Source organism: Amphiprion ocellaris, chromosome 8 (assembly GCF_022539595.1).
Source record: "Amphiprion ocellaris isolate individual 3 ecotype Okinawa chromosome 8, ASM2253959v1, whole genome shotgun sequence".
NCBI classification, from domain to species: domain Eukaryota; kingdom Metazoa; phylum Chordata; class Actinopteri; family Pomacentridae; genus Amphiprion; species Amphiprion ocellaris.
Window position 1 is genome coordinate 11,477,109 of NC_072773.1, and position 6,469 is coordinate 11,483,577.

Genomic DNA, 6,469 nt, shown 5'->3' on the forward strand with positions numbered 1-6,469 from the left:
TTGTAGAATAATTAAAGAAACTTTAGAAACAGGGTGGCGAATTAAAAGTCTTATGATGATTGTCTTTACTCTGTGCTCAGTGTAAGTTTTACAGCTTTGGCAGATATGAACAAATGTCATTGTGATGACCTTCCTTACGCCAATGATTGGCTTCAAAGACTTTCATTGAAAAGCTCCTGAGAACCACAAAAGGACATTTAACGTGAAACAATCATCATGACTCCTGTAGATGTCTTAGACTTTGTAAAAAATCAAGGTTTACCTCCTGCTGAAGGTCAAGATAATCATTGTTCAGATACATGCAGACTTTAAATAGCCCTGAGTTAATGTTTATCTTTCTCAGTTCTACCTCCCATTTATGCTTCCAGTTAGCGCCTGTATTTTAGGCAGTTGAAATCTGCATGCTGTGAGCAGCAGTCACATTGTTTCTTTCTCTCTCATACACATGCATATGCACATACTGGCTGCTTTTCTCAGTGTTTCCATGGGAACAGCACACTGAGGCAACTAGAGAGCAAGACAAGATTATTTCACTTTACTTTCATCACTAATCATTGTTGATTACCTGAGAAGTTTCTCCCTGGGCAAATAACAAAATAAATGAATCAGAATTATGTAACAATTTTCAAATCCCCAAGCTGAATATGAAAACATTTACAAATACACATATATTCTAAAGAGTAAAATCAACTTCAATGTCCTCAGTTGATATCCTTAGGAAACTTTATCGAAAAAGAAGAGGAAAATCCAAGTGAAATGAAAACTACTTCTATGACAAGCTGACATCTAAAAAAAATCTGAGCAATATTTCAGTAATTCCAGAGTAAGACTAACTGAAAAGTTCTTTTCAAACATAAATTAAAATATTACAGTGTTGACTTGCTGTTTACTGAACAAAGTGAATGGCAGATCAGCCAAACCCAAGAGCTTGTAGCACAGCATGTACAGTCAGGTCCATAAACATTTAGACATTGACACAACTTTCAGCATTTGGGCTCTGTACAGCACCACAATGGATTTGAAATGAAACAGCAAGGACGTGTTTTAAGTGCAGGCTTTCAGCTTTAATTTGAGGGTATTTACATCCAGATCAGGGGAATGGTGTAGGAATTACAACACATTTTATATGTGTCCTCCACCTGGTGTGGTCAACTCTCAATATGAAGTCCAAAGAGCATCACTAAAAAAACTAAAACAAACCCATTAGAGAGATAGAAAAAAACATTAGGTGTGGCCAAATCAACTGTTTGGTACATTCTTAAAAAGAAAGAAAGTACTGGTGAGCTCAGCAATGCCAAAAGATCCAGAAGAATTTGACAAAAAACAATTAAAAGACCCTGTGCAGTTCTGGAATAACAATCTATGGACAGGTAAGACAAAGATCAACTTGTAGTAGAATAATGGGAAAAGAAGAGTCTGGAGAAGGGAAGGAACTGGTCAAAATCCAAAGCAGACCACCTCATCAGTGAAGCATAGTGGTGGTAGTATAATGGTGTGTGTATGTATGACTGCCAATGGAACTGGTTCTCTTACATTTATTGATGATGTGACTGTTGACAAAAGCAGCAGGATGAATTCTGAAATGTTTCGGGCAATATTATCTGCAAATGCTTCAGAACTCATTGGACGCTGCTTCATGATGCAGATGGACAATGACCTGAAGCATACTGTGAAAGCAACCAAAGAGCTTTTTTAAGGCAGAGGAGTGGAATGTTCTGCAACGGCCAAATCAGTCACCTGACCTGAATCCAATTGAGCTCCATTCACTTGCTGAAGAAAAAATTGAAGGGAAAATGCCCCAAGAACAAGCAGGAAGTGAAGACAGCAGCAGTAGAGGCCTGGCAGAGCATCACCAGGGACCAAACCCAGCATCTGCTGATGTCTATGAGTTCCAGACTTCATTCTGTCATTGACTGCAAATGATTTACAACCAAATATTAAAAGTGACAATTTGATTTATGATTACTGGTATGTTAGTTTGTCCAATTACTTTTGGTCCCTTAAAAACGTGGAGGACACACATAAAATGTGTTGTAATTCCTCCACTGTTTCTTTGATTTGGATGTAAATACCCTCAAATTAAAGCTTAAAGTCTGCACTTAAAGCACATTGTGATTGTTTCATTTTAAATCCACTGTGGTGGTGTACAAAGTCAAAATGCTGGAAACTGTGTCACCGTCAAGTACTTATGGACCTGACTGTAACTATTACACACTGCTGTGTATTCTATACATAGTTTGCAGATTTGCTCTTGTAATATGTACATTAGCAGTTGTAAGAAGAACTGCAAAAGTTTTGATTTATAATATAATTATTTTAATTATTACTACTGTAAACTTTTATAGCATTGCAAGTATGAAATTTTATGCATGTCGAGCAAGTGTTTTTAAATACTTTTTAAATTACTAACTGAGTGACTGTGTAGTTTGAAATGCAGGATTATCACCAGACTGCAGATCTTTGCAGCACCACAGAGCCTTTCATCATTTTTAGCTCATTGTATTTTGTTTGTTTGTTAGTTTTACCACAAACTGCAGCTGTTTTCAGTGATCAGCAGCTGTGATAAACCTATTGTATGCTGCAAACCCACATCAAACAGCCACACAGTCAGCAACTTTAAAGATGGTTGTTTTGCATTTGTGCTCGCAATAGGCCAAATGCAAACATCATATTAAAGAACTGTCTTAGTTTCAGAATGTAACTGACAGCAATCAGTAATCAGATTTTTTCATTTGCTTGATTTGTCTGTGGTTGAATTTACAGCAGTTATATTATTTTTACAAAAACAAACACATAAGACTTCGGCATAATCTGTTAAACTTCCTAATTTTCTATTTTTTTCTTTCAGTTAAATTAAATATTTAATTTTAGTTTGTAACAATATTTGTTTTTAATAACATATTACATATTATATACCATTTTAGTACCATACACACTTAAATTAAATCAAATGTGCGAATGTTTAAAAATAGGTTATGTGGGAGTGTAGCTGTTTATAGTGGGGGTATATGAAGGTCAGAGAAGCCGGTGAACTGAGCTCCCAGACTCAGTGTTTTGCTATTAATCAGTAGCTGAAAAGCTGACCATCTATATGAAAATAAGTTAGCCAACAAGAGGTGACCTTCCAGCTGAGCCACAGTCTATCATGGTGGGATCTATCATTATGTAACAGCCAGCAGCTGAAGCAGACACAACCCCAGAATAAGAGAGTGTGTGTGTGTGTGTGTGTGTGTGTGTGTGTGTGTGTGTGTGTAAGTGTGTGTGTATTTGTCCAACTATCTCTGTGAGGTCCAATGTGAACTTTAGATCATTTAAGGAGGACATGTTTTGAAAGTGAAGACCGTTTTGCTGGTCCTCACTTTTTCATACCTCTTCAAAGCTGTTTGATGGTGAAGAGGGGTTTGGGGGTTAAGGTTAGAATTAGGTTTATGTTGGGGTAAGGGGCTAAGAAATATGGTTATGGTGATGAGTTTCCACAGAAATAGCAACACAAACGTGTGTGTGTGTTTTCTGTGTGGACCACAAGGAATGCACACACAAATGTACATATAGAGGTGATCCAATGTCAGCATTGAAATAACGTGGATTACTGACAACTGGATCAGATTCACTCTCTCACTCCCACTCCCTTGTCATTTTTTCATCCTTGTTCTGTAAATTCTTGGCCTACTCTCAGAAATAATTATTAACAATATTTTGTCTTATTTATTTGAAGGGGTGATGCTCATGTTTCTCTCTTTTTAAACAATAATTTGGCTCCATTAACTTAATTGCAGAATAAACCTTGAACACAGTTCTAACTTCAGACAGCACGGTTACCAAGAGACCCTCCATTTGATTGAAGTCATGCAGGTGTTATGATCTTTTGGCCTTTCCAACACATCTCATCTCATTATCTCATTATCATGAGTTTGTTTGAAGCCTAAATTCTGCACTGGCAACTTTCTGGTCACAAGTTTGCTGTTCTGTTTTGAATGATCCAATGATTGTCACAAGTTTCCTTCTACTTACTCTATTCTGAAAGAATCTGTGCACAAAAAACTAAACAAAAAAGCATTCAAACATCATAAAATATTTGTTAGAGATGAATATTTATAGCAAGTCACTGGTCATTTAGGAAATGTAACATACTAGCTAGATCTTTTTGTTACAGCCCATTAAACATGATGACCCAATGTGTTTCTTTACCTTTCAAAACTTTGGGGTCACCCAGGCAATTTGATGTTTTCCATGAAAACTCACATTTTTAGTCATGTGCTAACATAATTGCACAAGGATTTTCTAATTATCAATTAGCCTTTCAACACCATTAGCTAACACAATGTAGCATTAGAACACAGGAGTGATGGTTGCTGGAAATGTTCCTCTGTACCCCTATGGAGATATTCCATTAAAAATCAGTCGTTTCCAGCTAGAATAGTCATTTACAACATTAAGAATGTCTAGATTGTATTTCTTATTGATTTAATATTATCTTCATTGGGAAAAAATGCTTTTCTTTCAAAAATAAGGACATTTCTAAGTGACCCCAAACTTTTGAACAGTATTGTATGAACTTCTTAATCCCTTGAATCACAGCATCAGTCAAGAAATACCCATTTTCCATAGAATAAGGGTCACTTTTGACCCATGTTGTCCATCAAAGGGTTAATTTTAGACTCTGCCTATGCTGTTCTATCCCTGTTCCCAGCCTTTACTCCTTTTTAATTCATCTCTCGTTGTCCTTCTCCTATCCTCCTCCATCTGGCCCTCTGATCTTTATCCAACTCTTGTTGTCTCACCATCAGTGCTCATCTAATTCCTCCCCAGTGAAGCTTCCATGCACATGTCCTTCTTCCATTCTTTTCTCATAATTCCTCTGGAACAGCAGCCTGGTTACCAGCTTTACAATTTAAACATTGTAAGAGACTGGAGGATTTTAAAGGATCTCATCTGATCTTCTCCCTTGTTATGGTAAACGTTTAAGAATTACAAGCAGATTAACATTCTTTTCTCATATTGCTTCATTTCAATATTTTTTTTTACATTCCTGAAGAAGAGACACAACATGTCATATAAATAATGGAAAGGCTGGAGAAAAGGGAGAAATTATAAAAATGATCTTGGTATCAGAATAGATAATTCTGAGGGTTGGAAAAACAACTGTTAACAGCGTTAGTGACATTTCATGTAATGTCTATATTTCGCTTACAAACAGCAGCTGTGGTCTAGATGCAGCTCCTTTAGAGGTGAAAAACTCTCAGGCCACCATGACCCAACAATATTACTGCTGTTACCAGGGAGGGGAGGAGGCCTTGTGTGTTCCCTGCTAGGGAGGTGGTGAGTTGCTGGGCTGGATTTAGACCTTCAGTACAGGACTCTGAGCTCCACGCTGATAAGACTGGAAACAAATAACACATTGTGTTGTCATTTGTAATGCTAGGTAACCTTTGAAACTTAAAAATAAAATCGACTGTCTCAACTGCCTTGAATTTCACCTTCAGGATGATTCTGCTGGCAGATATTGGATGTCAAGGACTTCAGTCTACAATACTGTACTGTTTAGTGAAGTATAGGCTTTACGGTTGACACCCGTAAATTATAGGCAGCCTGCTGTTAATTGAAATGACAAAGCAGAAGTCAAATACGCCATGTCAGAGTCCATAAATGGATTTTAATGGATTAGCTGTCAGCAGCACTTACTACAGGGAAGAGCAGTGAGCATTTTCTAATCATGATTAGCTGCACTCTCCATTTAGATATTAATAGCCACAAAGCAATGTCACTACTAAGTCCCCTGCCCCTGCTGATGGCTTTGTTTTCAAGCACATTCTTTCCATCTTTGTTTTGCTCTTTACTTATCCTCTGAGATAAGGGGTAAGGCTCCCTTGTCACTTTTCATTTTACTTTTCACTCTTTTTCCAGCACAGCAGGAGGAAAATTACTTTTTCCATCAGATCATTTGACTCTTGTGTGTTTAGCATATAGTATATTAAATTAATGAACAGTTAACTAGAAGTGGGATTCTGAAAACATGAAAATATCTCTAATGAGACGAATCCCTGCTGTGAAAACATTGGATTCGATGTCATTTAATGGCAGAACTGTATGTGGACCCAGTGTCAGGTCAAGACGTGGCACTGAATATTAAGAAAGCAGAAGAAAGAGAGATGGAGTGATGGAGCGGAGCAGGAATTAAAGAGAGGATAAGGAAGCTATTTCAGGGATGGTGTGTCTGGAATGGCAACTGTTGTACCCCTCACCCCCTGCTCTTTCTCTACCTCTCTCTATCAAATCCCACTCTCTCTCTCTCCCTTTACTTCAGTCCCTCGGATGCCCAGAACTTTTCCAACCACAGACCCTTCTCTGCATCACTCTGCGTGTGTCATGATAAATATAGAACACTATTCCTCTTTCCCAATGAGCTGTGACACACGTGCCACCTCCTATCCATGTATGGGACTGTTCAGTATATAAGGGCCATGGTGAG